The sequence below is a fragment of the Megascapheus bottae genome, chromosome 36, assembly GCF_031878675.1.
Source record: "Megascapheus bottae isolate mThoBot1 chromosome 36, mThoBot2.hap1, whole genome shotgun sequence".
NCBI classification, from domain to species: domain Eukaryota; kingdom Metazoa; phylum Chordata; class Mammalia; order Rodentia; family Geomyidae; genus Megascapheus; species Megascapheus bottae.
The window spans coordinates 3,062,995-3,081,763 of NC_143544.1; the positions used below are offsets into that span (position 1 = coordinate 3,062,995).

At 49.3% G+C, this 18,769-nt stretch overlaps 1 protein-coding gene across 1 annotated transcript in view; it reads right to left on the reverse strand.

The window, feature by feature from the left end:
• Abat (4-aminobutyrate aminotransferase) overlaps positions 1-11,501 on the reverse strand; it is a 40,739-nt gene extending 29,238 nt beyond the window's left edge. The window contains exon 1 of the mRNA XM_090324880.1: positions 11,377-11,501. The gene's annotated coding sequence lies outside the window, so the exon portion shown is untranslated. The remainder of the gene's footprint in view (positions 1-11,376) is intronic.
• Positions 11,502-18,769: the final 7,268 nt, after the last annotated feature.

Below are 18,769 nucleotides of genomic sequence, written 5' to 3' on the forward strand. Positions count from 1 at the left end.
TCAAATGCTTAGGGAAAGGGAGTCTCCCTAAGCTTTTACAAACAGGACAGATACCAGAGCAGGAGGGAAACTTCAGTGGATGACAGCTGAATGTGTCTAGACATTTAATTGTAGGAAAACAATGATTGTATTACTCTACATGGCATTTACAGAAAGCCCCAGAGGCACTGCGATATTGATTTGTGTTCAGTTTGCTTCCAAAGGTGTGGAAAAGAAGAGAGGAGTCTCCAAATGGACTCCGAAGAAGGACATTCAGTGTTCTGGCACCAGACCAGGCCAACTTGGCTTCTGGTTCCCAGGGGGAGAAGCTTAAAAGTTGAAAGTAGGTCAGCAAGATTAGGTGGTTTTGTGCATTTGTGGCATAATATGAAGCGTCTCTAGCTAATTCAGGGCCTTCCCACAATCTCCAGGCTCTGAGGTTCTGTGCCTGGATTGACTGACCATTGTCTACTTTCCTGCTTTCACTGGCCTGCCCCGAGGAATGATGGGTAACCTGAGCTTTGCAGTTTCCACTAGTAATTCTTTCAGCTCTATGGTATAGGCATGCTGTGTTTTGAGAGTTAGCATCATTCCACGGGGGGGGGGGGGGGGGGATACCTTTGCATTTAGCAGATGAGAAAACCGGGACAAAGAGGTAGGTCAAGGGCTGGGAATGTGGGTTTGATCCCTCTGTATCACATACACAGAAGCTGGAGGTGGTGCTGTGGCTCAAATGGTAGAATGCTAGCCTCAAGCCAAAGAAGCTCAGAGACAGTGCCCAGGCCCAGAGTTCAAGCCCCAAGACTGGCAAAAGAAAAATAACTAAAAAGAAAGCAAACTAGGTCAGGCTTTCCCTACTCTAACCCTATGCAAACCCATTACCAAAGTCTAGTTTTTCCACTAGCTAAGCATCTAGGTACGTAAATGGCAGTGCCATCTTGCAGGCAGGGAAACTGAGGCTAGGAGAAAGTTAAGCAGAGCATGCCTTCTGTGGTCTTCACAGCAGGAGAGGGACAGTTGGGATGTGAACTCAGCTTTGCCTGGCTTGCCTAGATTTTTGTTTTTAATTTGCAGAATGACAAGCACAGGGCTTCAGGAGGTTCTGCTTCCGCAGGCAATCTCTTGCCATTTGGCTCCTGAAGAGAATGAAAACTACAGCAAGGCAGCAGGCTCTTTATCACAAGCCCCGGGAGCCAGATGCTTCCCATTTGAGCCTTTTCACAGAACTCTCTGCCTTCCTCTCTCTTCCCCCACCACTGCCAGCTCAAGCGGCGCGCTGTCTGGTAGACTCAGCAACTTCCCTCCCAAACTCTGTGACAGCAACTTGATACCCATTCCCAAAGGATGTCTCCAGAGCAAAGAACTGGACAAAGACAAGGACAAACTCCAGTGTCCCGAGGGAACAGGTGCCACTTGAAACTGGGGACTCAGGACGCAGTGGATCCATTCTTCTTGTCTTTTTTGGCAGTACTGGAGAGTGGACTCAGGGGCTTGTGCTAACAAGCGTTCTACTATTTTTTAAATCTTAACTTGCTTTCAGTTAAGGCCCTTTTCTTGTCTGGTGGTGGCCTTGGACAGCTAAGGTCTCTTATTTCCATCTCCTGAGTAGCTTGGATTACAGGCATGCATTCCTAGCCTTGACTCTCAAGTGTCTTGAAGTGCATTTCCCAAGAGATAATAATAGATGGCATGCAAGTAGACATTTATCTCAGTGGTAATGTGCGTGTACATGTGTATATACGTGTGTGTGATGTTCTGGTACTGGGCTTTGAACTCAATGCCACAAGCTTGCTAGACTTATTCATTTGGCTAATAGTACTCTACCACTTAAGCCATGCCTTCAGCCCAGTTTGTTTATTTGTTTTACTAGTTATTTTGGAGATGAAAGTCTTGAAGACTTTTCTGCCCAATCCTCTGGATCTCAGCTTTCCTGAGTAGCTAGTCTTACAGGCATAAACCAGGAGAGCCTGGCATCAATGATAAAATCTGATTTTAATGTGTATTTAAAAATAAGAAACAAAGGGCGGGGAGTTTGGCATAGTGGTAGAGTGCTTGCCTAGCATGCACGAAGACCAGGGTTCGATTCCTTGGTACCACATACTTAGAAAAAGCCAGAAGTGGTGCTGAGGCTCAAGTGGTAGAGTTCTAACCTTGAGAAAAATCCAAGGATAGGCCGGGAGTTTGGCCTAGTGGTTAAAGTGCTTGCCTAGCATGCACGAAGACCCGGGTTCAATTCCTCCGTACCACATATAGAAAAAAAAAAAGGTGGGAGTGGTGCTGAGGCTCAAGTGGTAGAGCTCTAGCCTTGAGGAAGTCCAAGGACAGTGCTCAGGCCCTGAGCTCAAGCCCAGGACTAGGGGAAAAAAAAAAAATGAAACAAAGCACAAAAGACCTGCGACTTCCCAGATAAGGTTGCCTGGGGGAGGCAGAGTGATTGAGCAGAGCAATTTATTTTATTTATTTTTATTTTTTTGCCAGTCCTGGGCTTGAGCTCAGGGCCTGAGCACTGTCCTTGGACTTTCTCAAGGCTAGAGCTCTACCACTTGAGCCTCAGCACCATTTCTGGCTTTTTTCTATGTATGTGGTTCCAAGGAATCGAACCCGGGTCTTCATGCATGCTAGGTAAGCACTCTACCACTAGGCCAAACTCCCGGCCCCTGAGCAGAGCAATTTAAATTAAAGAAATAATCAGTAACAAGAATAACACTGATGCACATTAAGTATTACCCTGTATCAGACCCCGCTACTAAGTGATTCCTGCACTTCCTTCATCTGACCTTCAGGCTGCCCTTGAACTGATACAAATGTTAGCCTATTTTATAGAGGAGGTAGCTCAGGGTTTCACTGCTTGGAAGCACGTAGCCTGGAATTTGAACTGGTAAACAAGGGTGGTGGTACTCAGGCCAGACCAGAGTCTGGAATGCAGAAGGAAGAGAGGTGAACTGAGCATGCAACATTCTGCATCTCAGCAATGCAGTTTTTAGCAGGTTGCCACGGTGTGTCTTGTCTGTCTGTCTGCCTTGCTGCCTCTCTGCAGTACTGGGGAATCGAACTCACTCGTGCATGCCAGGCAAGCGGCCCAACCTCTGACTTGCATCCGCAGCTCTGCTGGAGAACAATCCCAGTCTACCGAGGTGGGAATTTGGGCCACATAATCATCTAGCCTCTCTGTACCTCAGTTTCCTTGTTTATAAAACACTGTGGAGAGACAGTACGAACTATCCTGAGGACTGCTGCAGGGTGATAGGATCCATTACTATGTGGAAAGTGTTCATAAGAGAAGTCAGTTCAAGGGCTTCCTGTGCCCTTTTGCTCCGTAACTAAACAAAACACAGAATCCCACATAACCTCTCGGTCATCGGCTGAGCGCCCTGGATCTGCACCTTTGTGTGGCAGGCACCCACACCCACCGGGCCTCCCTGAGCCCTGCAGAGCTGGCCTTGCTTTCTCATGCGTGGCTACAGGCCTTTAGAAGGACACCACCACCACCACCATAGAGCCAGGCCTCTGTAGCAATTTCCCCAGCATCCTCGGATAAAGAGTGTGACTTCCATTCACAACCTTTCCCACATTAAAGTTGACCAGCCTGGGTAAATCTGTCCTATTCTACAATCACCTAGGATGAAATACCTTTGGATTTCTCCACTGAGTAAATCGCTCATGAGCTGGGAAAGCAGCAAATACAAAGAGTGAAGAGTTCGTGTGTTTGCTTGGTCCCTTAAGACCTAAATGACCTAAACGACCTCAGCGACCTTCGGCATACCATGTTGGGCAACAGTGGTATGCATTCCCATAAGAAAGCTAAGCGAAGGACTTCAGGTCCCCATGGCAGTGGGGACAGGGGGCCTAAGTAAGGGATGCAGGGTAAGAAGGGAAGGATTGTTCTCCTCAATCAGCAACTAATTAATACAGATGTGCACTTACAATATTAGAATGCCCTAAAGTTCTCAGAGCCAAAAATCAGCAAATACAACTGCCTCTTCCTGACTCATGCTGTTTAAGGCCTCTTAGGCCAACGAAGAGCCTGTGTCAAGCCACCCACTCTATAGAGAGGAAAACTGAGTTCCAGGACCTGGCAACAGAGATGGTTCTCATATACTGGCCTGTAGGTCCAAGAAACCAACCCCATGTCAATCTCACAGCAGCCTTGAGGACCAACAGATGATTGCAAATGACCTAACCTACAGGAACACACCCCACACCAACCCAGGTGGCTCAATTTCTGAAGAAACCAGAATAGTGAGACCCAAAACTGCCCATGAACGGACACTTGCACGCCCAAGAACTCTCTGCAAACACCCACAGACCTGGCATCGATTTGACCCATCTGGAGGTCACCTCGCCCCCATCTCTCCCAGAATATCCATCACCCAAACCTCTCAAGAGCAAAAGGTGGGTTGAGCCTGTGGCTTGTCATGAGCAGAGAAACTTGGAGGCCAGTGGCCCCGGCCATGTTTATAAAGGCTGTCGTCATGATGATGAAGAAACAGGATCAGGGCCCTCTGAATGTTTTTCTTGCTACTCTCTTGTCCCCCTTCCCCTCCCCTCCCCAGGGCCAACTTAGCCCCAAAGCCTTCCTGGAACAGGTCCCTAGGTCAGAACGTCCATGCTCTTCTGTGTGTGGCTCACAGAGTCCTTTAGAGGACGGTGCATTTTGGGGCCAGGCAGCCTGCCAGGCATGCAAATTCTCACGCAGGCAGTCATTTGCACAAATGATCCGAGGCTCGTTCATTTCCAGCCTGTCCCCACAACCTGCGATCAGCCTGCAGAGAGCTATTTAGAGCTCTGGACAAGGAGCACAGAGACGAAGGCTTTGTTCCTACGAGGAGTCAGCTCTGCCTTCCACGTGCTGTGCTTCTGCCTGGTGTTTTGCCCACCTTGCCCCCCAAAAGGAGCTTTAAGGTCTCAAAAGCTGCTTATGCCAAGGTCAGTACCCTGCCTCTGGAACTGGCTGGCTTCCCTCAGGGAACCTGGTCTCGAAGGTAGAAAGGAACTATGTTCTGCCCACTAGCTTCCTGAAGGCTCTTTTCCAAGTGCCATTAAGACCGCATCATTGCCTGGCTTCCAACCCCGCCAGGCATGCTTAAGGGTCTCAGAGCCCAGTTCCAACTCAGCATCATGGGTCAGTCGGCTGGTCACAGATGGCTTCTCCTGAAGTCCTCTCTTCACCTACCCAGCCTGAGAAGTGTGTGTGTGTGTGTGTGTGTGTGTGTACATGTGTGCCGGAATAGTAATGGGGCTTTAAATGCAGGATCTCATGTTCTTTGCTTGGTTGTTTAAACTTGAAGTTGGTCTATAAAACTTGAGCCACTTGCCTGGCCCCAGCAGCTCACGCCTATAACCCTAACTATTCAGGAGGCTGAGATCTGAGGATCATGGTTTGAAGCCACACCAGGCAGGAAAGTCCATGAGATTTGTATCTTCAAAGAACCACCAGAAAACTGCAAGTAGCACTGTGTTAGCCTTGAGCTGAAGAGCTCAGGGACAACATCCAGGCCCAGAATTCAAGCTCCATGACTGACCAAAAAAAAAAAAAAAAGAAAAGAAAAGAAAATCACAGTCCTCGGATCTCAGCCTCCTGAGTAGCTAGGGTAACCAGTACCCAGATTTTTACTATTTTTCCTACGCCAATGGAATATGATGCCTTGTTTACCTATAACATAGTTTGGGATTATCTGATTCTATCCCTGTTCCTTGTATTTTGGCTTTTTTTTTTTTTGTCCAACTCCTTTGTGATAGACCTGTGAATTCTAGCTCACTGGAGCATTCTGCATCCCCTCACCATTCATACCAGCACTTCTGGACTCTACACAGTCGCACCTCCCCAAGCTTTTCCTTTGAACTAGTTGTAACATCTGCTTAATAAACTTGCCATGTGCTCATTTTCTATTTGCATGAGTCTTTATTTATCTCTTTCCCCCCCCCCTCGAAGTTTTCTCATACCAGTTTCTATAAATTCTTTCAGTCTGTTCTTGATGTTCTTTCTGTCCAAAATATCTTTCTTTCCTTTCTGAATTTTCTCCCCTGAAATTTCTTTTGCAGCATCCTGAGAAACAAGGTAATCTCTTTCCACTTTGTCCACAGGCCTGTGTTTCACAGCTAAGCTGTAGCTGAGGAGATGTCTCACACCCATGCTCAAACCCAAACCCACGTCCAACCCAAATCAAAGTCTCTCTCTCTCTCTCTCTCTCTCTCTCTCTCTCTCTCTCTCTCTCTCTCTCTCTCTCTCTCTCTCTCTCTCTCTCTCACACACGCACACACACACCACTTATGCATCCCCTTTGTATGTGTATGCAACACATGGAAACCATTCAACAACAAACATACTCTCCTTTGGGGAGATTGACTGGAACTTGCCAGGTAGGTGATCTACCACTTAAGTCACACTCCCAGCCTTTGAACACACTCAACAAATGAACACCAGATGGCTACATCTGCCTCCCACTGATAAGCTGAAAGAGGTCTTGTTTTCTTTGTTCCACACCATATTCAAGATGGCTGCGTTTGGCATCTTGCACCCACTAAGTACTTGTTTTTCTAGCACCTTGAAGTCATTTCTCCTCTCCTGGAGAACAAAGCACGTGTAGCTTCAGACTTAAATTCCACACTTCTAAGTATCCATGCCATGGCACTTCAAGCCCTCTGGGTCTCACCCCCCCCTTAGGAAATCAGTAATAATATCTTCTCTGCTTCTTGATCACTGTATGACCTTGAGCCTCTACTTCTAGGTCATTATGTGATCTGGAGCCAGTCATAACCTCTCTGGTCTCGCTTCCCCACTAGCAAAACAAGGTCAGCTTAGACATTCCATGAAACGAAACCCAAAGATACAAATGAGCTAATGGCACTTCAATGATGCTGTAGACATGGTAAAGAGATAAACTTAATGTTAAGTCATGAGCAAAGCTAGCAGGACTTAGCTATGAGCCAGAATGGCATAGAGATAACATTTAAGCTAAGGGATGGCATCTCGGCCATAAGTTCAAGTCTTAGTACCAACACAAAAAGCTAGCAAGCAAGAAACAGAGGAAGGGAGGAGGGAGGGGGGAAAGAAGGAAGGAAGGAAGAAAGGAAAGGAAATCAAATGATCAATGATAGAAATAGATGTTGGAACAACAGCAGAGAATTTACCTGGTTGGGTTACTGTGGAATGAATGAATGGAACTTTGTGTTCTGACTCTTGGAAACTAATTGATAATTCATGTGAGCCCTGGCTTCTCCCTATCTGTTTACCTCTCATCCACTGCTTGCCTGTCCCCCTGCCAGGAGGCAGAGATCAAAAAGTCTCCTAAGTGACAGGTGGTGTGTGTGTGTGTGTGTGTGTGTGGCCTTCGGGAAAAGCTCAGCAGACTGGATCAATGCCCCCCTGCTCTGCCATGCCTGCAGACAGCCAGGGAACACAGGGCCTCTGCTCCTCGCCCCAGGTATCTAGCTGTTTTTGCTTTCTCTGGACTCTCTTCCCATCTTCCCAGCAAACTCTCAGAGGGATGGAATGGCGGGATAGAGCCTCTAGTTACACATCCACTCACTTCCAAGGACACACTGTCCTTCAAAAGCTCTCTTGGAGTCATCTTATACAGGAGGCTTTCCTTGACCTTCCCCTGTCCCCAAAGCCAGTAAAAATCATTTTCTGCTGAACCTCTCTGTGCTCCACTCCCCCGCTCCCACCCCCATCTGCCCTGCAGTTTCTCCCTTTCTGTAATTCTTTGCAGGGAACCTGCCTGTCCTGCCAGCTCTTGCATCCCAAATGCATGGCACAGCACGGGCACAAATAGGTCGTCATGGAGCCTTGATTGAATGTGGCAATGTTTTGTATAGAAGGGACAATATGCACAACACATTTGAACCATTTAAAAATGTACAGCACAAGGACCACACACACACACACACACACAATGCTGTACCTCTGTTATCAATATCTGGCTCCCATTTTTTTTTTTAATTTTGTGCTGATACTGAGGCTTGAACTCAGGACTTGGGTACTGCCCTTTAGCTTTTTCACTCTAGGATTGTGCTCTACCACTTGAGGCTCAGCTCCACCTCTGGGTTTTTTTGATGGTTTGTTAGAGAGAAGAATCTCACACATTTTTCTACCCAGGCTAGCTTCAAATCACAGTCCTCAGATCTCAGCCTCCTGAGTTGCTAGGATTACCAGTGGTGCAGGGCTGAAAAGAGGTGGCTTCGAAGAATGGCTTCCAGCCTGACTATTTATTTTTCTCCTAGCTGAGCAATGGGTGGTGTTCTTGGACAAGCCTAAGCAGCCCTCCTGTCATGCAGAAACCAGAGCAAGGAGCTGAGGGAAGGGAAGGCAGCCGTCTTAGACTATCCATTGCAAGTCAGGTTTGCAGGCTAGCTATTAGACCGAATGGTAGTTCTCATTGTGGAAGGAGAGAGGGGTGGATTTTATCCCTGTTCAGGGAATATCTAGTCATCTGGATACATGGTCTATCAGTTGAAAAGGGAGCATGTGGCATTTATTGTGTGGAAAGAAAGAAGGGTGATAGCTGGGTGCTGGTAGCTTATGCCTGTAATCCTAGCTACTCGGGAGGCTGAGATACAAGGTTTGAAGCCAGGCCAGGCAGGAAAGTCCCTGTGAGACTCTTACTGCCAATCAACCACTCACGAACCAGAAGTGATACTGTGGCTCAAGTGGTATAGCCCTAGACTTAGGCACAAAGAGGCTTAGGGATAGCACCCAAGTGCTGAGTTCAAGCCTCACAATTAACCAAAAAAAAAAAAAAAAAAAAAGATGTGATAGACCATAGCGAGCTCTATAGTCCTAAATTTAATCCCTACAAACATTAAATAATAATAGTAACAACAATGACAATAATAATAATAAGAAGAAGAAGAAGATGAGGAAGAAGAAAGGATTTCTCTAAAATCACACACCAAGTGGCAGAGAGATTAATATGTTGATCTGTGAACTTTGGCTGTAGGCTAAAACAGAATAAGCTCTACCAAGGAGCTTGGCAGGGGTGAAGAGGAGAGAGCTGCTCTCCCAGCCTCTCCCTGTTTATGGAAATCAATCCCTTGCTCTCGTGGCTGAGCAGCCTTCTAGAGCCAGCAGAGTTTCAGCTCTCTCCTGAATTCAATGCCTGGATGTGAGACATAGAGCAGGGCCAGCTGCTGAGTGCAGGGGGCTGGGATGGAGTGGCTGGGACAGAATGGTGCAGGGGTGGAGAGAAGGGGATGTGACTTCCCCAGAGCCCGTCCAAAGTTCCTGGAACCAGCCAGGAGAGTCACTGACACACATGCAGTGTGTTCCATTGGAGCTAACTGCCAGACAGCATCTGCGACCCCAGGTCAGTGTGGATTTGGGAAGCCCTCTGGTATAAAATGATTGTATAGGTTCACCCAGAAATAGGTTTGCCTGGGGTCTGGTGGGGGTGGGGGGCAGTAGGGTACAAAGTCCAGCTCTGTCTCTCCAAAGCTACATGGTATGCTCATGTCAGTGTCTCCAATGACAAGTGAGGACATGGCACCTCCATTGTCAGTGTGAAGAATGGAGTGAGTATTGGCGGAGGGGGGGTCACGGGTACCCCATGTTTTCCTGCAGGACCTTGGCTGAGCTTTGTTACTCACTAGCTAGGTGACCTTGAACCAACCTCCTCCCCTTTTTATCCCTCAGTTTCTTTCCTTGACAAGGGAAGACAGTGGGGTCTTCATCTAGAAGCCCTTTCAGGTCTGAAGGCTGTGGTAGGCTGAGCCATCTGTCTCCCCCCAGACTGGATCCCCTTTGGCCACTTCACGCTGTGGTGCCCCAGCGAGGAAAACAACGAAGCAAAACTCCCCTCATGGCTCTCTCTCTCTTGTCCCCTAAACTGGCCCACCCTTGGGGCCCAAGCCAGCACATCCTGCCTTTTAGTCTAGTTTCATCAAAGCAGCAAAGCCAACATTGTCCCCAGACCCATCAGCGGGTCCAGCAGCAGCCTTCTCTATGGCTGAGTGCCCAGAGAATTCCACCAGGCAATGGGCACAGTTCAGAGGGAGGGGACAAACCCAGGGAGCAAACAGAGGCTTCTTGGAAGATGGGCCAGCAACTCGTCTCTGCATTGGCAACCTCTTTTCCAGAATTGGAGGGTGGACAGGATAAGTACCCTGTGGGGATAACACTCAACAAAACCTTTTGTATGTGAGGGTGAAAGTACATGGGGGGCGGGGTTCTTCCTGCTGGTCCCACAGTTTGGCTGGCAGAGACCATTCACGTACTCAGAGTTTGGAGGCTAAACCAAACACTCATGGTCCACGCCTGTAATCCTAGCTACTCAGGAGGCTGAGATTTCAGGATGGAAGATTGAAGCCAGCCTAAGCAGGAAAGTTCCCGGAGACTCTTATCACCAGTGAACCACCAGAAACCAGAAGTGGCACCATGGCTCAACGTGATAGAGCACTAGCCTGGAGTATAAAAGATCGCAGAGACAGCACCCAGGCCCCGGGTTCAAGGCCCACAATGGACAAAAATAAAAAGGGTTTGGAGGGTACTGAAAGGGTCTGTAGGCCCAGGATCTCCGTTACGTAGGCTTCGGCCCTCCTAAACCTTCTAATGTGACTAAACCTTGTCTGGTCCTGTCTCCATCCTGGAATGACTGGGTGAGGCAGGAGGAGAGCCACAGCAGATAGGCATGGATGGGAGGGTAGGTGAGAGGGACCCAGGAGGTGAGATCTGAGTGAAATAATTACAGCCGAGTGGAAGGCAGGGGCAGAAATGAACATGAATGTCGGAAGGTTGCCTTGTCTCTCAATGTGAACGCCCCTTGTTCCCATGTCTTTCCACCCAAGATTCCTTTATCAGGGAGGGTGGGAGGCAGCCCTCCCAGATCCTGGGCGGGGAAGGGGATCTCTATTTCCAGGAGCGCAGTTTTTGAGTGGTGATGCGGTGTGTGTGTGTGTGTGTGTAGGGCACTCTGGGATAACCTGGTCTTAGGGAGGGCCTCTTCCCAGGACTCCATTTTCCACGAGTGGGGGAGGGAAAGGACACTTCTCTATGAGTCAGAAGGACCCCCCTTTGCCCCCCGTTATTCTGCAGAACCTCAGGGGGAGAGAACCAAGAGATTCGAACTTCCTTTATGAGGGAAGGAAGCATCAGAGTCCAAAGAGACTCTAGATACTTGGAGGGGGGCTGGTCCTCACTTTGGGGGGGGGGGTTTCTGTCCCCAGGGACAATCTGGGGAGGGAACCCTGTCTCCAGAGCGGCGGCTGGAAGAAAGGACTCTTGGAAGGGACGACGAGGGTGAAGGGGAGGGGGGCCCTTTCTTTACCAGGGAGGCGATGGGCGTCCTGGGAGGCCGGAGGGACCCAGTTTGGGGGGAGACGATGCCCCGTTTTTTGCCTCCTGGGGTGGGGGGGGAAGCCATCTCGGATCCGCACGCACGCGACTCGACGCCTGGCCCTTACCTCCAGGTCCCGGCTCGGATCTGGTTGGGTGGGGAGTGGGGGAGGCTGCAATCCGCCGGTCTCCGATTCGCGGGGTCCGCGCCCTCCCTGCGCGCGCTCGGTCGGGCTGCGCCTGGCGTCTGCTCGGCTTCACCCAGAGACTCGCCGGACTCGCAGGCTCCGCCCACCCTCCCCGACCAATCAGCGTCGCCGGCGCTGGCTCTCGCTCGCGCCTCAGCCAATGGGAGCGCCCGCTACGGGCCACCGCCCCCTCCGGGGGGGGTGGAGGAGAGGAGGGCGGGACCGGGGCAGAGTCCGGCCTCCGCGCGCGCGGGATGCGGCGAGCGGCCCCCGGGAGGAGGGGCTGCGAGGGCCCGAGGGGCCCCGGGAGCCCGGGTTCCGTGGGTCGGAGCCGTGGGGAGGAGGCTGCGCGGCCTGGCATAGCCTGGATCGTAGTTCCAGCCCCTCCTCCTCCCCCCCACCCCGCATCTTTGTATTGGACCCTCGGATGTGGTCTTGGAGACCCCAGGGCTCGGTACGGAGCAGGGGCGGGGATGGCGGGGGTAGGGGAGGGAAGGTGCATCGGCCTGGCACCCCAGTGCCAGAGCCCAGGGCTCCCGCCGGCTCCCCACCTCCACCTCCACCACCGCCGCCTGGCCTTCAGCTAGCGCGCGTGCCAGGCCGGGCCCTGCGCAGAGCCCTGGATGAGGAAGGCAGACCACAGCTCCTTTTACGCGCGTGGACCCCCATCACAAGCTGCTCCCCCGCCCCTCCTCGTCTCCTCCACGGTACCCAGGCAAGCGGCCTGTATAAGCAAGACCCTGGTGCTTTCGTAGGGGGCTGTGTGGAAACTAGAAGAATCCTAAAATGAGTTCGTCTGACAGCCCCAGAGGTCTTGAGAGGTGCGTGGGAAGAAAAAGAAAAAAAGGTTGGGGGGAGAAAAATCAAGCATCAGATCAAGACATGGCAAAGTGAGCCTGTAATCCCAGCTACTCCAGAAGTGGAGGTCTTGACGATCACGGTTCAAAGCCAGCCTGGGGTTCCATTCCTCAGTACCACATACACAGAAAAAGCCACAGGTGGCATTGTGGCTCAAGTGGTAGAATGTAGCCTTGAACAAAAGAAGGTCATTGACAGTGCCCAGGCTCTGAGTTAAAGCCCCAGTGACTGGAAAAACAAGACCAAAACCAAACAAACAAATAAACAAACAAATAAAAACTAAAAAGAATCAAACTTGGCTTTCCTCAGTCATCCTTTAACCCTGGTAGCTTCATTTGACGCTGGCAAAACTCTAAGGCCTCTCCTTGTTATCTAGGAATCCAAGATGACAAATCTCTGATTAGATAAGGATTGCAGTTTTAGAAATAAAGACATTAAGATAAACATAAAACAATTAGATTAAAAAAAAACACCTCCAAATTACTTCCTAATGTGACTGTAGGAACCCCAAGAAACAATAATGAAGAATAAATCAGGCTGGATCTAGTAGTGTGCATCTAGAATCCCTGTGGTTATGAGCTAAGGCTAGAGGATTTTTTATTTTGAGGACAATCTGGGCTTTACAGCAAGTCCTGTCTCAAGAAGAGAAAGGAAACAAACAACATAAAACCAGTCTTCAGTCCTACGGAAGCAGAGGGCTTTGCTTATCTCTGTGGTATGTGAATCCTACCACATTGCTCAGAACCTTTTGAGACCTGTGCTGTAAACCTACAATTTTTCCTTAAAACCTAAGCTAGGGCTGGGAATGTGGCTTAGTGGTAGAGTGTTTTCCTAGCATGCACAAAGCCCTGGGTTCATTCGATTCTTCAGTATCACATCCACAGAAAAAGCCAGAAATAGCACTGTGACTCAAGCAAAAGAAGCTCAGGGACAGTGCTCAGACCCCGTTCAGGCTGCCTGAGAGGCAAAACAAAAACAAAAACAAACAAAAACCTAAAACCTAAGCCAGGTTAGGTTCAAGACCTGCCCAAAGAAAGCATCTGATCAATGAGCATGAGAGAGAAAACGAGGTTAAGAGGTGGGTGTGGTGGTGCTTACTTAACCATCCTAGAACTGGGGGCTGAGGGTGGAATGTTCAAGGTCAGCCTGGACAACACAGTGAGATTCTACCACCAACAACAATCACCATAATTAATAACCTAACAGTAGGCTACCCTTTTAAGTTATTTTAATTAATCAATTAATTTTTTTTTGTCAGTTGTGGGGCTTGGACTCTGGGCCTGGGCACTGTCCCTGAGCTTCTTTTGCTCAAAGCTGGCACTCTACCACTTGAGCCACAGCACCACTTTCAGCCTTTTCTGTGTCTGTGGTACCGAGGAATTTTACCCAGGGCTTCATGCATGCCAGGCAAGCACTCCCGCTCCCCACCCCCTCAATTTCAGTTGTTTGGGTGGCTAATTGCAGATAAGAGTCTCATAGACTTTCTTGACTGGGTTACCTTTGACTGGAATCCTCAGATCTCACCTTCTTGGGTAGCTAGAATTATAGACATGAGCTGCTGGCACCTGGCTAATCTTAAGTGTCATAATCAATTTGATGTGTGGCATATCACCATATATGAGAATGGACAACTAGCTACAACTGGCTAGCAAGCTAGACTGAATGACAAATACATATTCCTCAGCAGAAGTAGTTTTCTCTGTGTAGTTTGAAATTATAAGTGATTTTAATTTTATTTTCCTTGCAGGTTGCTTACTTCTGATTAGTCTACCATGAATACCTATTATTCCTGAACTAGGGAGAAAATAACATACAAAAACAAAGCAGAAGAGTAAAAAGCCGATTAGTACACTATAATTCATGAACCAGATGCTGCTCAGAAGCCTTGTGTCTTTGTATACCTCATGCACTAAGAATGAATTTTCCGTTTTAACTGGTGTATGAGGAGCAGCAGGACAAAGGAAAAACAAAAATAAGGGTTCGAAAGCTGTGGCTCGAGTAGTAACGTGCTCGCTTAGAAGGTGTGAGCCAGAGTCAAGTCCACAGCACCACCAAAACCAACTAGCAATGACAAAAAAGAGCTATGAACGTTGTATGCGATTCAACTTTCAGTGTATATAAATAAAGTTTTATTGGAACATAGCTATATAAATTCATGTTGCCTAGGACATGATAGTGACAGAGTAGCTACAATGGTTCTTTTCAAGAAACAAAACACCATCATCACCATCATCATCAACAATATCACCTTTCTTGTGATCTAAGGCCATTAAAGTGGAGTTGACTCGATCGCGTCATTCCCTGGGCTGTGCTTTGAGTGCCCAGGGTGGGTCAGTACTAGTTCAGCTCTCCTAGGGGAGTGAGGCGGTTGCTTCCTTTCTGGCTAAGGGGGAGAGTGAGAAAGCTATTTAGAGCCAGGTGCTTTGCAAACTGATTCTCAAATAGCTTCATTGTAACACTTGTGAAGAAAACTGTCAGCAGGGTGGAAACCGCTCTCTGCACAGGGGCTTCGCCTGCATTTTCTGCATTCCTGTGCTTTCCTGATGGGGGCTCCTCGGGGATCAGGTGTCTTTCAGCACAGGCTGGGAGTGTTTTTCCAGAAGGGAGGAGGCCTCTGGGACAGGACCTGACTATCCCCTGTGCCTGGTAATAATACAACTCCTCCCAGAATGGCAGTCCCGGCTGGAAGGGCACCTGGAAATCCCTACAAGAAGGCAAGGAGGAAGGGAGGCTCAAGATTGTCTGAACAGGAAAGACCCTTAGAAATCAGTGGCCCATTGCACAGAGGAGGAGGCCCAGAGAGGAGGAAGTTGCCCAGAGCTGAATGAGAATGTACATCTGATTTCTTTAAATAAATAAATAAATAAACTAAGTTAGGCACCAGTGCCTCACATCCCAGCTACTCAGGAGGCTGAGGTGTGAGGATTTTGATTTCAAGTCAGCCTGGGCAGGAAAGTCTGTGAGACTCTTACCTTCACTCAACTACAAAACAAACAAAAACAAAACAGAAGCAGAGCTGTAGTTCAAGTGGTAGAGTGCTAGCCTTGAGCAAAAAAGAAGGTCAGGGAGAATGTCCAGGTTCTGAGCTCAAGCCCCAGGACTAGCAAACAACAACAACAACAACAAAACACAAATGTTCATAACATCACTTTGTTTTTGGTGCTGGCACTGGGCTTGAACTCAGTGTGAGCCACCAGTATCAGGCTTTTGTTCTGTTGTCCTGAGGGCTGAGACCTTCAGAGCTGCCAGCTTGAAAGAGGTATAACCCTGTGGTCTCCCTTAATCTCAGGACACGTGGAAATGACAGAGCAGCTGTACCATCCCCTGCCGCCACCCCCAGCCTGCCTTTGTCAATGTGTATACAGAACCAAGAAGACGATGGGGCTTCATTTTGTCCTGTGGCTGAAGGTCATCACCCCAAATTCCTGCCACCACACACCCAGTCCCTGACTCGCACTGGTTCTTCCTGCAATATTTCAAGCACTGGGTAGAAGCTCTGTGTTGAATCTGGTTGTTTTTCAGGCTAGCACAGTGCCACAGTCTCGTGGTACTGGGTGGCTGCAGTGAGCTACAGCTTCCCATCAGATACGAATGGTCTGTCACTGGAGTCTGTCCCTCAGGCAGCCATTAATCTCAGTTCAGGGCAGGCCCAGAGAGCTCCCAGTTGTGCATAATTCTGTTCTTCATCTCCAGTGCCGTCCTTAACAAATGATTGGAGATGGTCGACACTTGTTATCCAACAGGCTTAGTGTCAGATGACACCAAGTGGGACCATTAGTTTGGACTAAGGATATTTCTAATTTAAGGTGGGTTTAGCACAGCACCATGCCACTGTGAATCTGCGAGCATCTGTTACATGCCTAGGGCATCTCAAGGTCAGAAGAAGTGTGGTGGCTTTTCTCACCATCACTGCTGATGGAACTCAGTGGTAGAGTGTTTGCCTAGCATGTTCCACCCCCAGTACACAAAAAGAAAGAAAGAAAGAAAATAACTGTGGCTGGATAGAATAACTGGATGTGTGGGCCCCTCGTGAGATCTTTGGGGACCTTTTTCTAATAGTGGTTGGTATTCAACAGGTGCCGTAGTAATATTTAACACTACGGATGCTTGAAAAAGTCAACCAACTCTCATCCCTTCTGTTGGAGCTCCGGATCTCGTTGGAGCTGTCCAGCAGTTTCTTGCTGAAATGTCCCAGAAGCAAAAACCCAATTGGAGACGGGATGTCATTCTTCAAGCCCACATATACAAAGGTCCTTTCTCTTTTTCCATGCCCTCCCCTTTCCTCTCCAGACACTGCTACCCATTCAGTCAGTCACTTCCATTCTTCTCAGAACTCTCACCACCTGCGATACGTGAGCAGCTGGCTGTCAAATAACTTATTTCCAGGGGTGTCTCCAACCTGGCCAGGCAGTTCCTTCTAGGCACGCCCCAGATTCAATCCATCTTCCAATGCCTGGTATTTGGCAGAACATGGGTGGAGGCACATAGCAATGCACAGCATGAATTGTGCCTGCCACCAGGACTCTATTTGATGCCTCCAATGCCTATCACGCAGGGAAAGTCTTTGCAGTAATACATCTTGGATGCCCTGTGGGTTCCAGACACAGAGCACTACAAATGCCTGCTCTTCTGGTCCATTCAGAGGCAGCAGCAGGAAGAGTTTTGCTGAAGGGGCAGGACTCACCCTGGCACCTGCAGGCGATTAGGTCCAGGTTGCTTCCCAGCGATTTGGCTCTGAGTCTCAACTTTCTAAGCGGGAATGGTGACTGATGGCTCTTGGCCCCCTGCTGGCTGAGAAGGTTAAGTGCAGAAGTTGGCTGCCTGTGGTTTGGAAGAAAAATCAGTGTGCGTGCTGATTTCCTGAACTCCCTACTCAGACTTGGGGCTGCCCTGGGTGCCCCATGAGGATCCTTGGGGACCTCAAAGTCCCACGACAGATACCCTAAAGAAACTTTGTAATCACAGAATCTGGCTGTGTGTGGAGATAGTGTTGGCTGACCTGGCTATGGGGCTGGGGGAGGGGAATGTGTGCTCTAGTGGGAGGGGCTTCTGACATCTTCCCATCATGACAGGACTCTCCAACCTACAGTTACTCAGCCCAGTGTGTCCACGCAACCAATCACGTGTCCCATCTTCACTCACCCCGTGCACAGCTAGTAGACTGACTCTGGGTAAGTTCTAACCTCAGTGAGCCTCAGTTTCTTCCTCTGTGCAGCAGGCGGTAAGAATAATCCCAAGAGTGGTGAAATGTTGCCCACGGCTGGCATCTTTAGGTGTGCGTACACACATACACACCAGAAAATCAGGAACGGGAGGACTCCCATCTCTCCATTTTCATTCTGAACTCTTGCCCACCCCACATGCCCCCAAACACCCAGGTGTGTGTTGTCATAGAAACGGCCCAGGGGTAGTGCACTTAAGAACATGGTTGATTTTTTTTTTCCTTTCCCAAAATAACCCACCCTGTCAGTCAGCTAAGACTCAGGGGAAGTGGTTAGACAGGTAAGATTATTTTGCCATCTTTAGCTGGGGAGCAAGGCACCTCATTGGGGGAATTTCTTCCCCCCTCCCCACCCCATCTCCTGAGACAAGCAGTTAACAGAAAAGCAATGAGGGGTGATAATGACAGTAATGACAATTACGATGGCTTCAATTTCTGGAGCCTGTCCTCTGCTTACATGCTAAGCACCCATCATGCATTAAGAAGGAGAAAAAAAAATAATGAACTACCTTGAAGTAGCTGTACAAAGAGGTTTCCGTTCAACATGTCGACTGATGAGGTCAGCTGCACTAGGATCAGAGTCACCCCTTCATCCTTATGATTTAGGGGAACTCTGGGCAGTGCTGTGCTAGGTTGTGGGCCAAGTGCTGAACTGGAAGCATGAATGTTGGGGCTGGCTTGAGCTCAGCTACCAGGTGCCATGTTCTAAGCACCTTCCTCACAGAGCCCCCCATGACCGGCGTTGGGTGGCATCTGAGCTATAGCAGGATGAGTACCCTAAGATCCCCGGGGCGTCCACACTCTGGAGTGTCAGCTGACAGCCCTCTGGAGTCCATTCGGGCACCCGATGCTGTGGATTCACAAGGCAGGGGTGACACCTGGTGGTGAGTGCTCTCCCCAGAAGCCAGTGGGGACCCGAGGTGCACAGGGGGGCACCCTGCTCTCCTTCCTTGGGAGCTGTGGGGAGGAGAGAATGACCTCCGTGCTTGTAGGGAGGCAGAGGTCAAGAACACGCATCACACCTGTTCCGCCACCAGCCAGCCAGAGTTCCTGCATCGGAATGTCTGTCCCAAAGTCTCCCTCCTTCCTCAGCTCTGCTGAACACAGCAGTGGGGACCGGCAGAATGGCTGCAGCAAGCACAATGCCAAAGCCCTGAGAGACACAGCACCCAGAACTCTGTGTGTGTGTGTGGACACAGACAAAGGCTTGGTGGAAGGAAGTGGGGGTGGGGAATATGGTTACAAGGTTGAGGT